The 22,176-nt window shown below is 35.4% G+C and overlaps 1 protein-coding gene across 5 annotated transcripts in view; it reads right to left on the bottom strand.

Moving 5' to 3' along the window:
- TET2 (tet methylcytosine dioxygenase 2) overlaps positions 1-22,176 on the bottom strand; it is a 142,947-nt gene that overhangs the window by 103,321 nt on the left and 17,450 nt on the right. Inside the window, exon 1 of one of the 5 annotated variants that reach the window (XM_074396526.1) lies at positions 11,978-12,465. The exons of the other annotated variants lie outside the window; for them this stretch is intronic. The gene's annotated coding sequence lies outside the window, so the exon portion shown is untranslated. Of the gene's footprint in view, positions 1-11,977; positions 12,466-22,176 lie in introns of those variants that run through there. 5 annotated transcript variants of the gene reach the window in all.

Raw genomic sequence — 22,176 nt, 5'->3', positions numbered from 1 at the left:
GGATTGTGTATAGCTTATCAGAGCAATTTATATACTTCCCCAAAATAAGAAGTATGAGGGATTTTTTAAAAAAATAATAGATATTTTAAAAAACCAAGATGGAAAACTCACATCAGAAGAAAATACTGTATAAAAATCAAGCAGAAAAAGAGAAAAAAAAAATCTGCATCTGAAACACAAACTTTTCATGACATTCTGACACTTGCTAATACTTGACCTCACTGATCAGAGACTGGGCCAATGAAGGGTTTGCTCAAAATCTTAACTTTGAAAAGCCTGTTAAGAGTATGGTTTATTTTTCATCCACTAAAATAGAAAATATAATTCTCTACAATAGATTTACCATTCCTAACTTTCGGGCATTTTAGAGATCCCCTCTAGAAATTTCAAGTAGTATAGGAGAAGAAAGGAGTTAAAGGAGAAGACAGGAGCAAAGAAAGGTAACTTGTACTGATTTTAATGCTTTATTAGTCATTTCCTTTTTCTTCGCACAAGGAACTTCAGGTATTTGTGATAGTATTTGCATAGCTGACTGCAGGACAATAATTCTAATGGGAGCTAGGTTTTTAGCTGAATCTCAAAGTGTCTCTCCTATAACTTCCATAAAACCATAGGCAAACTAAGGGGGTAGGCTGTAGAAGAGATAACAAAGTATAATTTAATCTCAGGTTCTAATTCTTACTCTCATCCTCCATAACTTCTGATTTTGAGCTAATCACTTAAGGAAACCGAGGACTACAGAAGACTGTAAGATGTTAAATTGTATTATTTCTGTTCTAACCCAACTTTAAGTTTTCTTGATTCCATGATTTAGATACTATCGAATTTGAGACAAAAACTATATATAAAGGAAAAGGAGTTACTGAACAAATGAATAGATATAAAAACACAAGCAAAATTAATGAAATTATTCTAATTTTAATTTACTTAGGTGATATTAAAACTTTATAAAAGGATATCCCTTAAATTGTAATATGTAACTATGATTGATAGCCACAATGCTCATTATTGATTCCAAAGCAATTTTTGCAACATATATTCTATTCCTTATATTTAGTAATTTCATATTATAAATGATGTAATGGTTTATTGAAAGTAATGAGTCTACTACCATGGTTCTCTTAGACTGTACTGCTAATTGCATCCATTTATAACAGCCATAAATTGAGGATCAATAAACTGGTAGACTTTAAGTGCTTTTTAAAAACTGCTTCCAATCTGTAACATTTACCCAGATATTTTTAAAAGGATTTCATTTTTCCTATTTTTGGGGGATAAGTATTTGGTATACATGAACTCTACAATTTCTTCAAAATGGATAGAAAGAATGAATTTGTAAATCACTTATGTTATAAATTATTTATAGCCCAAATAATATCTTCATCTAAAGATGCTTTAAGTCATATGACAAAAGACATTACATTAATGTCATCAATATAAACATCAAAGGATACATTATAAAAATTCTAATGCTTGATGAGATGGCAAACTACAAAATAAAATTACACTATAGTATAAAACTTCTGACATTTGATCAGTCTCTATTTCAAAAAAAATTCCTTCAGTCACAATATTCTCTAATTTTCATTCTAAAAATTTAAACAAGGAAATTTTTATTTAATCTTAGAAAGTCAAATGAAAAAATAATTTTTTAAAATTTCAAAACATATAGGAAAATGCTACAGTTACATTTACCTGGTTTGTTAAAAACAAACTATGCATTCTGCAAAATTCCAAGTGTCTACTTGCAATTTTGGTATTCTTAAAAGCCGTTTAATAAACAACAAGTGAAGACTTAGATAATATCTCTTTTGCCACACAGCAGTGATAATCAAAATATTTAACAGCTCATATGTCAAGACATGACACACAGTGCTGGAGGAGAATTCTAGAGAAACCTACTTGCCATTTATTACTGTAGCTGCAGGACTGTTGGTAGACCCAGGGAGTAATAGGGAAGGAGCTATAGTGGCTTATGGTAGCAGAATTACTAGCTATCTTGGAAATCTTTCAGTAACCATCAGCACAGCCACACTCATGTGCACCTGCTGCCTATCAGCTCTGGTTGTTTGCATGATTCTTAAATAAGGGATAAAAAATAGCATTAAGCAACTGTTTTAGAAGTCTTTGCAAATCTACCATGTGTCACTGGAAAAAAAATGTAACTATTAACTTTGGCTGTAGCTAGAGAACAACATAATGGGGAAAATTTGACCAAAAAAATTTAAAGATGAAATATTTAAAAATGTTTTCTAATTATACATAAATTACATAAAATATTTTCATATTAACATTATTAAAATATGAAAGTATAAGGTTGAATCTTCAAGTAATAACCAAAATAACAGAATTTAAATACATTTCTCCCTAAGTAAAGAAAGCAGTATAAAAAGCTATAAATTCAATCATTCTTAAGGTTAGAGGGTCATATAAATGAATCAGAAATCCAAACAAATATTTTTATAACAAACTTGTGACATAATATTTTTCATCAGAGTAACTGTCATTATCATATTAAGCTGGATTTTCATGTCTTCAATTTCCTGGAAGGGGTTACAACTATTGCTACTTACAAGTTGATTGCTTATGAATAAACATATTATAATACTCAAGAAATAGCAGCATAAGTAAAAAATATTTGGTGCAGTTTTACAGATATAGGAGATCGTATGTACAGAATTAGACATTTTTAAAAAGTTTTAAACCATGTTTTATTTGCTAGATCTTCTAAGTGAAATATCTGAATCTAAAGAAAGCAGGAATTTGTTTTTGTTGATGGTCTTGTGTTAAAAGGGATTAAAGTCGCTTAGCAACCTGTGTGTTGTAGAAACCAAAATAAAAGAAGAGTTGGTTGTCTATCACCAGCTCTTCTAAGATGGAAGAGTTGAAGTAAATAGAAAAGTACTATTTCTGCAACAGTGCTTTGACATACATTTTTCATCACATGACAAAATAAAAACCATCAAGAAATTCCCAGGAAAAGGAAAATCCTCTAAAAGCATATTCACTGTGACTAAATGGAGAATTTACAAACCCCTACCATACAGACACACATGAAGGCAAACATAAACCCATAATGGTCTCCCCCACCCCACATAACAAAAGACATGGCCAAGGAGTATATAGATGGTAGCTTAGAAAGGGAGATTGCATAGCAGAAACTTTGTTAAAGGCTTTAAAACATTCTAGGTAGAAATATAAATGAGCATAAGAGTGATGATTTATAGAATCAGAGACTATTTTTAAACTTGCTTTTATAAAGGCAAACAAAGAATTAAGATTAAACTAGGACAGTACATAATCAGGGAAGGCAACTTCACATGGAGAATTTGAGGATTTGAGTTAAAAGAATTATAAAAGGACAGGCACAGTGGCTCATGCCTGTAATCCCAGCACTTTGGGAGGCTGACGGGGTTGGACGGCCTGAGGTCAGGAGTTCAAGACCAGCCTGGCCAATTTGGTGAAACCTCATCTCTACTAAAAATACAAAATTAGCCGGATGTGGTGGTACATGCCTGTAATTCCAGCTACTTGGGAGGCAAAGGCAGGAGAATCACTTGAATCCAGGAGTTGGAGGTTGCAGTGAGCGAGGATCCCACTACTGCACTCCAGCGTGGGTGACAGAATGAGACTCTGTCTCCAAAAAAAAAAAAGAAAGAAAGAAAGAAAGAAAGAAAGAAAGAAAGAAAGAAAGAAAGAAAAGAATGATAAAAGGGCAATATCAATTAGAATGTGAAATACTGATTGTGATCATGGGATAGAGAATATTTATGCTTTAGAAAGGTTTTTAAGTGTCAGGAGATTCTAAATGTAGTAAATAAGCTATGAAATAAACAATTTTGCTTCCTAGGAAAACAAAAAAAAAAGATATAAAACTTTTAAGTTTTAAGAACTCAATAATTATAGAACACATTTGTATATATTTTATGAATCTACAGCAGCAGAGAAGCATAGGCGTGTAATAATTTGTATTTCCCTCCATGATTGTATTCCTTCAGTCATACTGGGATTTTGGAATATGAGGAAGTATTTTTAGACCAGGAACAAATCAAATCACCATTTTAAAGTCATCACTGAGCAAAGTGGAGTTTGGCAAAAAGAAGCCACAGACTCTGCGTTTAGAGAAGCTTGTATGTAAAGTCCTTCATGCCAAGTTGACTCAGGTTCATAGGCCATGAGCAATCGATACTGAAAGTCTTGTCATTGATTTTGGATGAGAAACTAAGACAAGGCTGGAGCATTGAATTCTTTACACTTGAAGATGTGAAAGTGTCATTTCTATGATAGGCCAACAGCCAGCTGACCAGAAAGGCATAACTACCGTAACTTCCCAAGAAAAAACCAGTAAAAGAAGAGATAACAAATGAACAATGCTTAGTAAAAACCAGATACCTTATATGCTAGAAAAACTTTCCTCTTGGGCAAGACAAGTAATACTGAAGAACCTAATAGAGGGATAAACTTAATCATGCCTCACTAGGAATGCAGCTGCTTTAGAGGATCTCACTGTAGATAGTCTTCCAGTGGGATGTCAATCTTCCCTCAAACATGTGCCACTGAAGTGACTTAATACTCTAGGTTTATGCCAGGTCAGGGTACACAGGTCACCTAGAGAGCCATGAATGAAGTCATGCATTATCAGAAAGCAGGTCAGAGGTGACACAAAGCATCTAAGTGTAACAGCTGACTACAAATTACTTTCTATTATAAGCACTCATTTCCCAAATGAAGAGGATATATCATTTTTTGAGGATAGATGGTGAAAAAAAATCCTTCACATAAAATCAAACAAGACTTTTTATCCTGAACACTTTGGGAAAAAGATGGAGTCTGTCTGTAGGTACATGAATTTCCACTGTAGCCTTTGCAGTATCACTGGCATAAGATGAAGGCAACTGACTAATGCCCATGGACATAGCCCCATCGCCTCCCCTATTTCTTTTAATGAAAAATTTGTGTTAATTCTTCATTGCAAACAAGGTTGTGGGTCAATTAAGGAGGACCTGACCTGAAATTGGAAAATGGAGGTCCAAAAGAAGACTTGAAATGAAACAGTGCAGCACTCCATAAAAGAAAAGATATACTTTTATAACTGATATGGTTAGGCTTTGTGTCCCCACCCAAATCTCATCTTGAATTATAATCCCCATAATCTCCATAATCCGAATGTGTCAAGGGAGAGACCAGGTGGAAGTAAGTGGATCATGGGGGCAGTTCCCCCATGCTGTTCTCATGATAGTGAGTGAGTTCTCATGAGATCTGATGGTTTTGTAAGTGTTTGGTAGTTCCTTTTGCGTTCATTTCTCCTTCCTGCCACCTTGTGAAGTCGCCTTCTGCCATGACTGTAAGTTTCCTGAGAACTCTTCAGCCATGTTAAACTATGAGTCAATTAAAACTCTTCCCTTTATAAATTACTGTCTCAGGCAGTACTTTATAGAAGTGTGAAAAGGAACTAATATAATCACCTAATTAGATTACCTTTTTTTTCAGATTGCCTAAATTTTTTAACATTAATAAATTTTATAGTAAAATTGATTCACAATGAAACAGCAGAAAGTTCCCATATGCCCGCTGTGCCCACACACCCACAACCTTCCCCACTATCAGCATCCCATACCAGAATGGTACATTTGTTAAACCGATAAACCTACATTGACACATTATGATACCCAAAGTCCACAGTTCACATTAGGGTTCACTCTTGGTGGTTATATTCTATATTGGACAACTGTATAATGACATAGATCCACAACTGTAGTATTGTATAGATTCATTTCACTGTCCTAAAAATGTTCATATACATTCCTCCCTCCCCCTATATCCTAGAAAACACTGCTCCTTTTACTGTCTCCATAATTTTGCCTTTTCCAGAATGTCATAGAGTTGGAACCATACAGTATTTAGCCTTTTCAGATTAGCTTCTTTCCCTTTATAATATGCATTTCACCCATGTCTTTTTATGGCTTGATAACTCATTTCTTAGCAACGAATAATACTCTTTTATCTGGATATACCATTCTTCATTTATCCACTCACGTATTAAAGGATATCTTGATTGCCTCCAAGTTTTGGCAAACTGTATAAATGTATAATGTATAAAACTATTAAACACTGTGTGCAGGTTTTTATGTGCACATAAGTTTTTTTATTTGAAACATAATTTTGCTCTGTTGCCCAGGCTGGAGTGCAGTGACATGCTCTCAGCTCACTGCAACCTCCACCTCCACCCACTGGGTTCAAGTTCTCCTGCCTCAGCCTCCCTAGTAGCTAGAATAATAGGCATGCACTGCCATGACCAGCTAATTTTCTTTTTTGTATTTTTAGTTCAGAAGGGGTTTCACCATGTGGGTCAGGCTGGTCTCAAACTCCTGACCTCAAATGATCTGCCTTCCTCAGCCTCCCAAAGTGCTGGGATTACAGGTATGAGCTACTGTGCCTGGCCAGGACATAAGTCTCCAAGTCCAAACCAAGAAGTGCTATTGCTAGATCATATGGTAAGAGTATATTTGTAAAAAACTGCCAAATTATCTTCCAAAGTGACAAAACCATTCTGAATTCTTACCAGCAATGAACAAAAGTTCCTATTGCTCCACATTCTCACCAGCACTTGGTTTCATCAGTGTTCTGATTTTGGCCATTCCAACAGGCATGTAGTGGTATCTCATAGTTAATTTGGAATACCCTAATAATGTATGATAATTGACATCTTTTCTTATGGTTACTTGACACTTGTGTATCTTCTTTGGTGAGGTGTCTGTTGAGGTTTTTGGCTATTTTTTAAGTTGGGTTGCTCATTTACGAACTGTTGCATTGTGAGAGTTATTAGTACATTGTGGACAACAGTCCTTTATGAGAAGTATCTTCTGCAAATAATTTTTCCATCTATGGCTTGCTTCTCATTCACTTGATATTGCCTTTCTTAGAGGATAAGTTTTAACTTTTAATTAAGTGTAGCTTATCAATTACTCCTTTCATGTATCATGCCTTTGGTGTTATATCTTAAAAAAAAAATGTCACTGCCATACAAAAGTCATCAAGGTTTTTTCCTGTTATCTTCTGGGAGTTTTATAGTTCTGCATTTTACATTTAGGGCTATGATTAAATTTTTGCAAAGGATATAAGATCTGTGTTTACATTCATTTTGGATTTCAAAAATTTTTGTTCTTGCATGTGAATGTCTAGTTTTTCCAGCATTATTTATTGAAAAGACCATCTTTGCTTCATTTTATTGCCTTTGCTCATTTGTCAAAGATCATTTGATTGTATTTATATGGGTTTGTTTTGGCTCTCTATTCTATCCATTGGTCTATATGAATATTCTTTCACCAGTACCCATCACATTGATTATCTGAGCTTTATAGTAAGCTTTAAAGTCAGGCACTGTCAGTCCTCTGACTTTGTTGTTCTCCTTAAATACCAAGGTGAGTATTCTGCTCTTTTGTCTCTCTATATAAACTGATATCTTTCATCAGAATTTGTAGTTTTCTTCATATAGATCATGTATATATTTTGTTAGATTTATACAAAGGTATTTCATTTATTGGGGTGCTAATATAAATGGCAATGTGTTTTTAATTCAAATTACACTTGTTTATTGCTGGTAGATAGGAAAGTGATTGGCTTTTTTCATATTAAATTTGTATTCTGCAACCTTACAATAATCACTTATTAGTTCCAGTTTTTTGTTGTTGTTGTTGCTTTTTTTGGTTATTTTTTCTGATCCTTTGGATGTTCTATATAAACACTTGTCATCTGTGAACAAAGACAGTTTGACTTTCTCCTCCTGAATCTGTATGGTTTTCATTTTTTTTCCCTTGTCTTACTGTGCTAGCTAGCACTTCTAGTAGGAAACAAGCAGCAAAAGGGGGCACCTTTGCCTTGTTCTTGATTTTAGCAGGAAAGCTTTGAGTTTCTAAAAATTAAATATGATGTTAGCCACAGGTTTTTTGTGTATTTTCTTTACCAAGTTGGGGAAATTCTACGATATCCCTAATTTTATTTTCCTTATGTGGATATGAGTTTCTAACCTATAGCATTTTATCTTTCTCTGAAGAACTTTAAACATTCTTTTTAAGGGTGGTCCACTGGCAACAAATTTCTGAAATTTGTGTTTCTTTAAGACAGTTTTTATTTCTTCTTCACTTTGGAAGATAATTTTGCAAGGTACAGAATTGCACACTGTTGGATTTGTCTTTCAATATCTTAAAGGTCTCACTCTCCTCTCTTATTTGCATGGTTTATAAGGATATATCAGATAAAATTCTTATTTTTGCTTCTCTATAGGTATTTTTTTCCTCCTGGATTCTTTCAATATTTTTCTTTATCTTTGATTTTTTGAAGTTTGAATATAATACACACATGTGTAGTTTTGGGGCACTCACCCTGCTTGGTGCTCTCTGAGCTTTCCAGATAAGTAGTTTGGTGTCTGATATTAATTGGGGGAGATTTTCATGCATTACTGCTTCAAATATTGCTTCTATTCTTTTCTTTTTCTAGTATGCTCATTACATGTACATTATACCTTTTGTAGTTCTCCGGCAGTTCTTGAATATTCTCTTCTGTTTTTTTCCCAGTCTTTTTTCCCTTTGCATTTTAGTTTTGAAGTTCCTATTATCATATCCTTAACTTCAGAGACTTTTTTCCTCAGCTATGTTCAATCTAGTTATGAGCTTATCAAAGGCATTTTTAATCATTTCTGTACACTATGTTTGATATTTGGCATTTCTCTTTGCTTCTTTCCTAAAATTGCCATCTCTATATTTATATTATTCATCTGTTCTTGTATGTCATTTATTTTTTTAAACCTTCAACATATTAACCATAGTTTTAAAAAAGTTTCTGTTCTGATAATTCCAATATCACTGCCATATTTGACTCTGCTTCTGACGCTTGTTCAGTATCTTAAACTGCATTTCCTGCCTTTTAGCATGCCTTACAACTTTTCCATTGAATGACAGATTGTGATATACTTAGTAAAAGAAGCTGCTATAAATAGGCTTTTAGTAATATGATGGTAAATTGTGTGGGAAAGGGAAGCACTCTGCAGCCTTATGATTTGGTCTCACTCCTTGGTGAAACTGTCCCCCTGGACTATCAACTTCACCAGTGTTCTCAGTTCCCTTGCGTTCCCTAAAGTGGACAGGATGGTTTGAGTTGTCTAAAGTTATATATTTTTCTTTGCCTATGTGGAAAGCTAAAAGGGGGCTGAACTTAGGTATTTCCTTTCCCCTTGAGAGGTTAGGCTCTTAGAAAATCCCAAAAGTTTAGACTCTGGTAAAATAGTTTCATTTGATGGCAGGCCTTAACAAAATGCTCTGACATATTTCAAGGTGGTTCCTTTTCTTCTCCCCTTGGGGAATTTTCTCCAGTATTCACTGTGAAGACTCCTGGAGGTAAAGACTCACAGAAGCACAGGCCCTTTCATAACCGAGTCCTCCTGGAGATTTTAACTCGAAGACTTGCCCACACTGAACCTCCAGCAATTTTTCAGTCACAATTCAAGATTTCCTACCTGCCACTGGTTCCCACAAAAATTTTCCTTGTAGGTTTTTGCCCCACTAAGTTGGGGTTCTTTATATCTACCCGTCTGCTGCTCTAATATTTCATGCACTGGTTTGCCCTATAAGCTCATTTTTCTGATGGCTCTAAGAAGAGAGGTTAATTTTCTAATTTATTCAGCTTTTTACTTTTTTGCTAGGATGGAGTGGTGGCTTCTAAGCTCCTTACATGCCAGGCTGAAACCAAAGTCTCAGTATTTTTTTTTAAAGGCTGTTTTGTTTTTTACTTTTTAACCATATGTAATCCCATAAAAATATCAGGTTTTCTATTCCAAATATATCTTAGGAAATACTAGCGGCAAGAAAATCTGTGATCATAGTCTACTTCTCAAAAAGGGTTGTTTTGCAATGTACAAATACATTCTTTAGAAGAATGCAGTGATAAAGTATCTTTTAAGACCTATCAAATAAGGGATAGGCTTATCAAATTCATACATGTATCTGCTCTTTTCTAACTCTCTCTGATACACCTAAAATTTTATCTGTATATATGCAGTATAGTTATAGAACAAATTGAGGCATTGCATAGAAATATAATTAGCATATTAAGTTCATGTTTATAATTGTTTCATCAATATATATGTTGATAGGGACAGCTATGGTTCTTTGAAGTCATTGCTACATACTACTAAGAAATATATACACTATTTTTGCATGCATAGGTAAAATATTATGAATTTCCTCACAGACATCTACCTAAGTCACTATTTTATTAAATTGAACTATTGAAGAAGTCTCAAGATGTTTCTCAACCAATATTAATCTTTGTTAGATTATAACCTTGTTTATATGTCACGTTAACAGGAATTCTAAGAATATTAGCCTAATTTTATAAATGTTTTAATTTAACACAGGATAAACATTTGAATAAATAGACTCTTGGCCTGCATTTGCTGAGTACTAGAGAAAACAAATCCCTTTAAATTTCCTCATGTCATCACTTTTGCATTCTTAAAGCAAATATGTCATTTTCAAAACTATAATTTCTTTATTTCCTTTACTAATATGACTCATTATTACCTGTGGTTTTTTAGTAAGACAGAGTCTCTTTTTAAAGATTAATCTAGGAACTTATCATTTTGGTAACCTGGCACAGTGAATGGAAATTTTATGCACATTTACCTCTTAGAAACTAAGGATAGGTAAACTTTTATTCTTTTAATTGGCATGCAGGAATAAATTTCCTCTTAAGAAAATTTATATTGTTAAGAGGTATGAGAAGCAGATATTTTTCATATTTTCTATTCTCTAAAGGGATATTTAAAATTTGGTTTATGAAAATAAGACTAATCTAATTTGCTTTCTGCTCTGAAAAGCAGTATCATTGTAGAATAAGAGTAGCAGCATAGCCAACTTGGAAAAAGCTGTTAATTGCCCATATCAATTTCATTACCAAAACTATGTCATCTACTAGAACACTTCTGATTAATACTCTTTCCTCACTGAAATATTTTCTTTCTGAGTAAACAGTTAATCAGTTAATCAGTTTCAAGTCTTAAGACCACTTGTATTCTCATATTGTAACAAACATTACAGAAAGTATACACACAATCTGCAAGAAATCTTGAATTCAACTTTCACAGTTCTGAAATGTTTCTCATAAACATAATAGGCATTTGAATGAAACACTTTTTCCATGAAAACAAAACAAAACAAAACAAAACACGTTCACTTACAAGATGCAATATAACAAATACAGTTGATCTTAAACAATACAGGTCTGAACTGAATAAGTTTGCTTATATGTGAATTTTCTTCCACTTCTACCATCCCTGGAAGAGCAAGACCAACCCATCCTTTTCCCTCTCTTTCTCAAGGTAAAGACAACAAAGGATGAAGATCTATATGATGATCTACTTCCATTTAATACACAGTAAATATATTTTCTTTACCTTATGATTTTCTTAATAGTTTCTTTTCTCTAGCTCAGTTTATTGTAAGATCATAGGATATAATGCATATAATAGACAATATGTGTTAATCAACTGTGTGTGTTATCAGCAAGGCTTCCAGTCAGCCCCAGGCTATTAGTAGTTAAGTAGTAGTTAAGTTTTGGGGAGTCAAAACTTATATGTGGATTTTTGACAGTACAGGGGGTTGGTGCTCTTAACTTCCAAGTTGTTCAAGGATCAACTGTATTTATTTAAGGTCTGTGATGCGTTGCAAATAGACATACACACACACACGCGCGCGCGTGCGCGCGCGCGCACACACACACACACACACACACACACACACATATACTTTGCTGAGCTTGAAGTTCAGTGAAATTTCACAAAATGTTACCTTGCCCAAGGACTGCATTTTATAGATGAAGAAATAGTAGGCTTTCTCTCCAGTATCACATGAAAAACCAAGGATATAATTTAAAGACAACCATGCCTTTTTGCTATATCAAGTATATACTAATTCTATCTTACCTATCTGAGAAATGCATGCTATGGACATATGAAGATGATGATAAGTCTTGGAAGATTAGGAAACAGACTTCCAAAGCAGATGAAGACCAGGCATGTGGAAATGAATAATGCAATCTGGAAGAAAGAGAATAGTCTGTTTCTGTAGATTTATCCATAGCTACTTTAAAGTTGCTTCTTCACCTTCTTCACCATCCCAGGTACTATACTATATATTCCACTGTAAATGGGCAAACATGACACTGGCAGCAGGAGCCAGAATCCTTTATCAAGAGGCAGTTGTAGCTCAAGAGCAAAGAACTAAAGCAGATCTACAAGAAAAAAACAAACAAGCCCATTCAAAAATGGGCAAAGGACATGAACAGGTACTTTACAAAAGAAGACATACAGGAGGCCAACAAACATATGAAAAAATGCTCATCATCACTGGTCATCAGAGAAATGCAAATCAAAACCACATTGAGATACCATCTCACACCAGTTAGAATGGCGATCATTAAAAAATCGGGAAACAACAGATGCTGGAGAGGATGTGGAGAAATAGGAACACTTCTACACTGTTGGTGGGAATGTAAATTAGTTCAACCATTGTGGAAGACAGTGTGGCGATTCCTCAAGGACCTAAAAATAGAAATCCCATTTGACCCAGCAATCCCATTACTGGATATATATCCAAAGGATTATAAATCATTCTACTACAAGGACACGTGCACACGAATGTTCATTGCAGCACTGTTTACAATAGCAAAGACCTGGAACCAACCCAAATGCCCAACGATGATAGACTGGATAGGGAAAATGTGGTACATATACACCATGGAATATTACGCAGCCATCAAAAACGATGAGTTCACGTCCTTTGTAGGGACATGGATGAACCTGGAAACCATCATTCTCAGCAAACTGACACAAGAGCAGAAAATCAAGCACCGTATATTCTCACTCATAGGCGGGTGCTGAACAATGAGAACACAAGGACACAGGGAGGGGAGCACTACACACTGGGGTCCGTTGGGGGGAAATTGGGGAGGGGCGGAGGGTGGGGAAGTGGGAAGAGATAGCATGGGGAGAAATGACAGATACAGGTGAGGGGACGGAAGGCAGCAAAGCACACTGCCATGTGTGTACCTATGCAACAATCTTGCATGTTCATCACATGTACCCCGAAACCTAAAATGCAATAAAATAAAATAAAAAAAAAAAAAAAAAAAGAGTTGCACCTTGGTAGCACCAATACAGAATTTAAGGATTGCAGAAGATGTCTCAGTAAGTTACACTGTTGGTTTGAAGAAGACTGTTTTGACATCTAATTCTATCTCTAATTCTAATCTTCCTGTCATTTTTTAAAGAACAAAAGATGAATAAGAAAACTACTGGCTTGTGTTATCTTATTTGGTTATATGATTACATATTATTATGATCAATAACATATATTAAAACTCATTATTCAATGCTTCTTTAATTTCAGAAAGTTCCCTATATTTGGAAGAAAAATAAAGAACAACTCTAACAATTTGCACTTCATTTACTTAGCATGGAGTAGAGCATTAATCATTATTTTTTCATGCCACTAAATCTTTGGAGTGAGAATTATTTAATAGTATTGGTCTACATCCACTAAATAAACATTACAGGCACTGTGCTAGACACTTGGGATAACACTTTGAATAAAATGGAAATGGAACTTCCATCACGGAGCTCAGAAATAACACTAAAATGCTGCTGGATTTTGAGCCAGCAATAACAGCAGGAAGAAAAGTGCACTCAAAACACTGTAAGTTTATTTCCGCCATTTAAAAAAATGAATGAAGAAGGTATTTCAAATCCAGAAAAGATATTTTCTCATCATGATCGCAGATGTTAAAGATGTTGGAAACAGTGCAGTTTCTCCTAGTGTAGAAGGAGGAGGAAGTTGGTAGACTTACAACTGAAATAAAGGAAGCAGAAGGAAGAACACAGGCAGTGCTCATCTTGCAGGAGGCTTGAGCACCCTAAGTCTATTTATAAATCAGTTGTTTAAAACTGATTGTATTATATATGTAGTGTTGCATATCATGTTTATATTTTGAGGTAACTACAATAGCCTTATAAACACACTATGTAATTGAAACACTAGCATCATAAAAGAGTACAGTTGCCAATATACATGGTATTTTAGCTATGAATGTTTCCTTGGCTCCAGAAGTTCCTGGAAGATAATCTCAGCTATTCCTCATGGATTCAAAAGCCTGAATTCACCTATAAATAAGCAATGGATATTTTATTTATCTTTAATTTCCAATGAGGGGAAATCAGCAGAGAAAAGACAACACTGGTAGCCTTAAAGAGAAAAGCAGTAAAAATAAGATTATATCACTGCCATGTTTTAAAGAGATGGGGTCTCACTGTGTTGACCAGGTTAGAGTGCAGTAGCTCTTCACAGGCACAACTTTAGTGCACTATGGTCCCAAACTTTGGGGCTCAGGCAATCTTCCTCGAACTTTCACCAAATATTTATTGAGTGCCCACCATGTGCTAGTCACTGTTTGGTATGCTGACACTATATGTCAGTGACCCAAACAATGTCCCTGAGCTCACAGAACTCACATCTGTTGGAGGGAGCAGACAATAAAAAAAATTTTAAGAAAAGCAGAAACACTTTGCCAAGGGTTTATAAACCATGCAATTCCCATCAAAATACCACCTTCGTTCTTCACAGAATCAGTCAAAATTCTAAAATTCGTATGGAAACAAAAAAGAGCCCACATAGCCAGAGCAAAACTAAATAAAAAGAACAAATTGCGACTTTAAACTATGCTATAAGACCATAGTCACCAAAACAGCATGGTACTGGTATAAAAATAGGCACATAGACCAATGAAACAGAATAGAGAACCCAGAAATAAACTCAAATACTTACAGGCAACTGACCTTTGACAAAGCAAACAACATAAATTAACGGGGAAAGGACATCCTACTCAACACATGGTGCTGGGATAGTCGGCAAGCCACAGGTACAAGAATGAAACTGGATCCTCATCTCTCACCTTATATAAAAATAAACCCAAGATGAATCAAAAATTTAAATCTAAGACATGAAACCATAAAAATTCTAGAAGATAACATGGGAAAAATTCTTCCAGACATTGGCTTTGGCAAAGATTTCATGACCAAGAACCCAAAAATATATGCAACAAAAACAAGGATAAATAGGTGAAACTTAATTAAACAAAAGAGCTTCTGCACAACAATAGGAACAGTCAGCATAGTAAACAGACACCCCACAGAATGGGAGAAAATCTCCACAGTCTACGCATCCAACAAAGGACTAATATCCAGAATCTACAAGGAGCAAGTTAGCAAGATAAAATCAATCTCCTCAAAAAGTGGGTTGAGGACATGAACAGACAATTCTCAAAAGAAGATATACAAATGGCCAACAAAAATATGAAAAAATGCTCAATAACACTAATAATCAGGGAAATGCAAATCAAAACTACAATGTGATACCACCTCACTCTTGCAAGAATGGCCATAAAAAAAAAAATCAAAAAATAGATGTTGGCATGGATATGGTGAACAGGGAATACTTCAACACTGCTGCTGGGAATGCAAACTAGTACAGCCACTGTGGCTGTGTGGAGATTCCATAAAGAACTAAAAGTAGAACTACCATTTGATCCAGCAATCCCACTGCTGGGTATCTACCCACAGGAAAAAAGTCACATGAGAAAGATACTTGCACACACATGTTTATAGCATCATAATTTGCAACTGCAAAAATGTGGAACCAACCAAATGCTCATCAATGAGTGGATAAAGAAGCTGTGGTATATTTATATGATGGAATATAAGCAGCCACAAAAAGGAATGAATTAATGGCATTTGCGGCAACCTGGATAAGACTGAGACTATTCTAAATGAAGTAACTCAGGAATGGGAAACCAAACATCATATGTTCTCACTCATAAGTGGGAGCTAAGCTATGAGGATGCAAAAGCATAAGAATGACACAATGGACTCTGGGGACTTAGGGTGAAAGGATAAGAAGGGGGTGAGGAGTAAAAGACTACAAATAGGGTACAGTATATACTGCTGAGGTGATGGGTGACCAAAATCTCACAAATCACTACTAAAGAACTTACCCATGTAACCAAACACAACCTGTTCCCCAATAACCTATGGAAATAATAACATTTTTTTAAAAAAGAAAATAAAATAAGGCCAGGTCAGGAGTGACAGTCTGTTAGACAGAATGGTTAGGGAATTTATCTCTGAAAAAGTAACACTTGACCAGGCACGGTGGCTCACGGCTGTAATCCCTGCATTCTGGGAAGCTGAGGTGGACAGATCAAGAGATCAGGAGTTTGAGACCAGCCTAACCAACATGGTGAAATCCTGTCTCTATTAAAAGCACAAAAATTAGCCAGGCATGGTGGTGTACACCTGTAGTTCCAGCTACTTAGGAGGCTGAGGCAGGAGAATAACTTGAACCCAGGAGGCGGAGGTTGCAATGAGCTGAGATCATGCCACTGCACTTCCATTTAGGTGACAACGAGACTGTGTCTCAAAAAAAAAAAAAAGAATTTTCCTCCATCCTTTAGAGGAAAAAGTATGCTTGGATGTTTGTCTTATTGCCAGGACAGCAAGAAAGCCAAGGAAATACGAATAGAATGAGGGAGAATAGTGGCAAGAAATGGAATTAGAAACATAAATAACAGTCAATTCACCAGAGGACTGGTGGGTCATAAAAAGGCTTTGGCTTATATTCTGAGTGAAATAGAGGCCCATTAATGGTTTTAAGCAGAGGAGAGGCAAGATCTGACTTAATTTTTAAATGATCACTTGAATTTTTGTTTGGGTAAGCATTCATGGTGAGGTAAGAAGGGGAAGCAAAGCTAGAAACAGGGAAACTCACGACAGGGAAATTGGACTTTTCAAAGTGTCACATGAAGGCAGTTTGAACAGAGATGGAAATTGATGAAATGGTGTGAAGTAGTCAGATCCTGAATATATTTTACAGTTAGAGTCAACAAAAAGTGTTGGAGCATTGGTTATTTCTTTTCTCTCTGTTGTTTCTAGTGTTTTGTTCATTCCCTAAAGCTAGGCAAGGGCTCTGGGTAAAATATTATGTCCTCATGGGTTTCACATATTTTTTTTTAAAGATTGCTAAGCAGTGGAAAATAATGAAATTTAAGTTTTATCTCCTTTTCTATTACCTGTTATTGAACAGCAGACAGGTAAAAGATATGAAGATGAGCAAATTATCTCCAAAGGCCCAGAAAGAGTTCACATTGGAGCTATACAGGATGAACCTCTACTTCTAGGACTATTAGCACAGTCACTGACTGTGCCTGGGCACTGTAATTCTAAAGCATTATACGAGAATACTGAGGACTTAATAAACAACCAAACACACCAAGCTCTGAAAATTAGTCAGTCATGAACTCTTGCACTATTATTATTATTATTATTTTGAGACAGTGTCACCCTGTCACCCAGGCTGGAGTGCAGTGGCTCAATCTTGGCTCACTACAACCTCCAACCCCTGGGTTCAAACCATTCTCCTGCCTCAGCCTCCTGAGTAACTAGGATTACAGGTGTTCACCACCATACTCAGCTAATTTTTGTATTTTTACAAATTTTTTAGGGGTTGGCCAAGCTGGTCTCACACTCCTGATCTCGTGATCTGCCTGCCTCGGCTTCCCAAAGTGCTGGGATTACAAGTGTAAGCCACAGTGCCTGGCTGCATAATTATTTTTAAAAGGGAGCAAATAAAGTACAGTGAAACTATTATATACATATTTGTTCTTTGTGCATATACTGCATGTGTACGTAGACATACTATATATGTATACATATATACACACATATACATGTATATGTAGTATACCTGTACACATGTGTATGTACACATATATACATACATGTGTATACACATAATATATTCATATATACATATTAATATATGTATACATATGTTTATATATACCTATGTATATATACACAAGTATGTATATGTGTACATATACACACAACTTTTCTTTTTTTTTTTTTTTGTCTTAAGACAGTTTCACTCTTGTTGCCCATACTGGAGTGCAATGGTGCGATCTCAGCTCACTGCAAACTCCACCCCCTGGGTTCAAGAGATTCTCTTGCCTCAGCCTCCCGAGTAGCTGGGATTACAGGCATGTGCCACCACACCCGGCTAATTTTGTATTTTTAGAACAGGCGGGGTTGCTCTTGAACTTCCGACCACAGGTAATCTGCCCTCCTTGGCCTCTCAAAGTGCTAGGATTATAGGCGTGAGCCACTGTGCCCAGCTATACACACAATTTTCTTCTAATTAGTTGTATTTTTAGACGTGGTTAGGTAAAATTTTATTTCCTTTGTTTACCTAATTTTTCCACAAAATTTAATACATTTTCTAGGATTTGAGCCACAAAATGGGTTACTATTAAAATGAATCAGAGAATAGAAGACTGACTTTTTGGAATTAAATTTCAATTAACAAAAATATCAAAAGTTGCGAAAATAAAATATACAGAGAAAAACAGATGAAAAACACATGAGGGAGTTTAATAAATAAGAAAAATCCATTCACAAGTTCTAATGTGCCATTAACACGAATTCCATAAAGATAGGGGGAGAAAAAGAAGGAAGAAATAATCAAAGGTACAATGGAAAAAAAGTATCTTAAGCTGAATCATGGTGCTTGTTTCCAGATTGTACAGAATCATCAAGTGCTGAGAAGAAAACATTTTAACAGAGCCATATCTGGAGGAATTTCAGAACTGAGGAGATAAATAGCCTAATAAACATTTGAATAGGGAAAAAAGTTATCTAAAAAAGAATCAGATTGGCATCAGAGATCTCATAAGCAATACCACATAAAAGGTAACAATGTACCAATGTTTCCCAAGTTCTAAGAGAAAATTACTTTGAACTTATGGTTCTAATCCCAGTAATTTATTAATGTACTATGAGGAAAAATGTAAGGCATTTTGGACGTGTAAGGACTCAGCATAATATTTGTAGAAACCCCTGTTTTTTCCTTTTTTCCTGTAAAAAGAAAAACAGTAGTACAAATAAAAATAATAATCAAATACAGAAAAAGACATGAGACTGAAGCAGTAATGGATATAGCCAGAGAAAAATAAGAAGAAACTAAATTAGAACAGAAAAATCAGACTTCAAGAAGAAAGCGTATTTCATTCATCAACAAGAATCAAAAAATGCAATTAAAATTTTTAAGAAAAATTGAATGCTCACAGAAAAACCTAAGTCCAAACGTGAAAGAAATAAAAACATGGAATAATTTTGAGGAACTGAAAGAATATAGCAAAAAAGAATCCATTTTTCACTAATGCTTAAAGTATCATCCTTAGAACAAACTAAGTTTTGGTGTCACAGGATCACTTTTTCCTTTTCTACATGTTCAGTCATAATGCTTGGTGTTACAGTGACTTATTTTTTTGTTCCCATGCTCCTACGTATTTTGAAAAGTCGCTGTGGAAACTAAGCAACCAATCAAACATTTCATTTTGTGTTCTGTATTTCCCTAAGTAAAGACTTAGAAAGGTACTCAAGAGTATCCCAACTTATACATGGCAATAATCAGTAAGTGTTATTGAGGGTCTGCTATTAATTTGGTTGCACAATAATTATTGTGGGAAATTCAACAGACATACAAGATGTGATCCTCGTTCTCAAAGAAACTTCAATCTCAATGAAAACAAACAGTTTCTGACACATAAATAATGTATTTTTAAACTGTTAACTATTTTAAGTTAAAACAGTCAAAAACATGTTTCACATGGGCCCAAAATTCCATGACACTGCCACGTAAGGAATTTCCAGTCTCACAGGTAGCCCCTGATTAGCATACCAAGACTATCATCTATCTTATTTATTTATTTATTTTTTTGAGATGGAGTCTCCCTCTGTCACCCAGGCTGGAGTGCAATGGCGTGATCTCAGATCACTGCCACCTGCCACCCAGGTTCAAGCATTCTTGTGCCTCAGCCTCCCAAGTAGCTGGGATTATAGGCACTTGTCACCATGCCCAGCTAATTTTTGTATTTTTTAGCAGAGATGCAGTTTCACTATGTTGGCCAGGCTGGTTTCAAACTCCTGATCTCAGGTGAGGATTATAGGTGTGAGCCACCAAGCCTAGCCAAATATCATCTTTAAGCAAGGTATGCCAAAGTGTTGTTTCTTCTAAAAATATGATAGGAAGTAGGGGAAAAACTAGTAATATCTACAGTCCTTAGTACTTTTTAAATCATGCATGCTATCATTTAATATTTCTATGGACAAAACATTTCCTTTCATTGTATCTAATAAATACAATAAAGGATGATAGTGAAAGGATGGTACTATGAGCTCATAATTTATATCCTGATTAGAACAATAAAAAGGATGGAAATAATCCTTTATCTCTTCCCCCTTGAGCCAATCTTCAGAGGCTGTACTGTTACACTTGCACAGTCTCCCTGTCTGGTCCCAAAACTGAGAAAGCCATGCCAACTCTAGCACCTAGGACCATTCAGGCAATTGGGAAATCATACCTTTTGAGCAGATGCTGAAAACATCCTGGGAAATTCCTTAACTGATCAGTCTATGAGTCCTATAATCCCATTATGCTTTAAAAGAAGATCAGAGTGGCCGAGGCGGATGGATCATGAGGTCAAGAGATAGAGACTATTCTGGCCAACATGGTGAAACCTTGTCTGTAGTACTAAAAATATAAAAATTAGCTGGGCATGGTGGCACATGCCTATAATCCCAGCTACTTGGGAGGCTGAGGTGGGAGAATAAATTGAACCCAGGAGGCAGAGGTTGCAGTGAGCCGAGATTACGCCACTGCACTCCAGCCTGGGTGAGACTCTGTCTAAAAAATAATATACATATATATAATATACATATATATATATATATCAATACTCTGATATTCATCAACAATATTTACCCTTCTGGAGTATATATATATATATTCTCTGATATATATATTTATCAGAGTATTATTTCCTATGAGCCTGTATACTCCAGAAGGGTAAAGATGATGGTTCTCTTCTTACCTGATACATAGATGCTCAAAACATACTTGAGGAATAAACAAATATTCATTCAGTCACTACAATTTTGCCAAGTAACATGCTGGATGGTTTATTTATGATTATACTTCATTCGATCCTCTCAGTAATCCACGAAATAAGAATTATTAGCTGTTCTCACTTTACAGGTGGAGAAGCAGACTCATAGGTGCTAAAGCAACCTGAATATACAGCTAATAAAAAGGAAAGTCGGGATTCTAAACTAAATCTCCCCACTGTATGATCTCACTTATATGTGGAATCTGAAGAAGTCAAACTCATAAAAGCAGAGAGTAACAGGGTGTTTGTCATGGTCTGGGTAGTAGAGGAAATAGGTTGGTCAAAGGGTACACAGTTTCCATGATGCAAGATGAATATTTAATACATTCTGGAAATCTAATGTATAACATGGCAACTACAGTTAGTACTGTATGGTATTCTTGACTACATTTGAGTAGCTCTTAAGTGTTCTCACCGTAAACACAAAAAATGACTGAGAGGTGACAGACGTGAATGAGCTTCATTGTGATAAACACTTCACAATGTGATGTATAGTAAAACATCACACTGTATCCCTTAAATATGTACAGTTTTGTCAACTGTCTACTTGTCAATTATACCTCAATAAAGCTGGCACACGCGCGTGTGCGCGCGCGCGCACACACACACACACACACATACACACACACACACAATTGAACCTTCCTAGCTCCAAACACCAGACTGCTTGATGGCATCCAGCTGTTTTTAACAGTTGATTTATATCTATTAGGAACAAAGGGACAACGGAGATTTGCAAATAGGGAGATGCCAAAGACAACTGAAAATTTATAGAGAAGTTATTCAACCCCATGTCTTGGTTTCTTCCTTAGTAAAGTGGGGAGAGTAATAGCACCAACAAAAATATAGATGATGTAAAAATTAGACAATCTCTGGAAAGCACTTAGCATGGTGTTTAACTCAACATAGAAACTTAATCAATAGTAGCTATCATTAGAAATATACATAGCTTGTTATGCTAGTTGAGGCAATTGACTTTACCTTCCCATGCCTATGTTTTCTCATCTGTAAATGCAAGGAATAGGGTTAGTGAGTCTCTAAGGTCCTTTCAGCTGGTAACAATCCATG

The sequence above is a fragment of the Saimiri boliviensis genome, chromosome 3 (genome assembly GCF_048565385.1).
Source record: "Saimiri boliviensis isolate mSaiBol1 chromosome 3, mSaiBol1.pri, whole genome shotgun sequence".
Taxonomy (NCBI): Eukaryota; Metazoa; Chordata; class Mammalia; order Primates; family Cebidae; genus Saimiri; species Saimiri boliviensis.
Note: the sequence above shows the minus strand (reverse complement) of the source record. Positions and strands in the feature narration are given on the sequence as shown.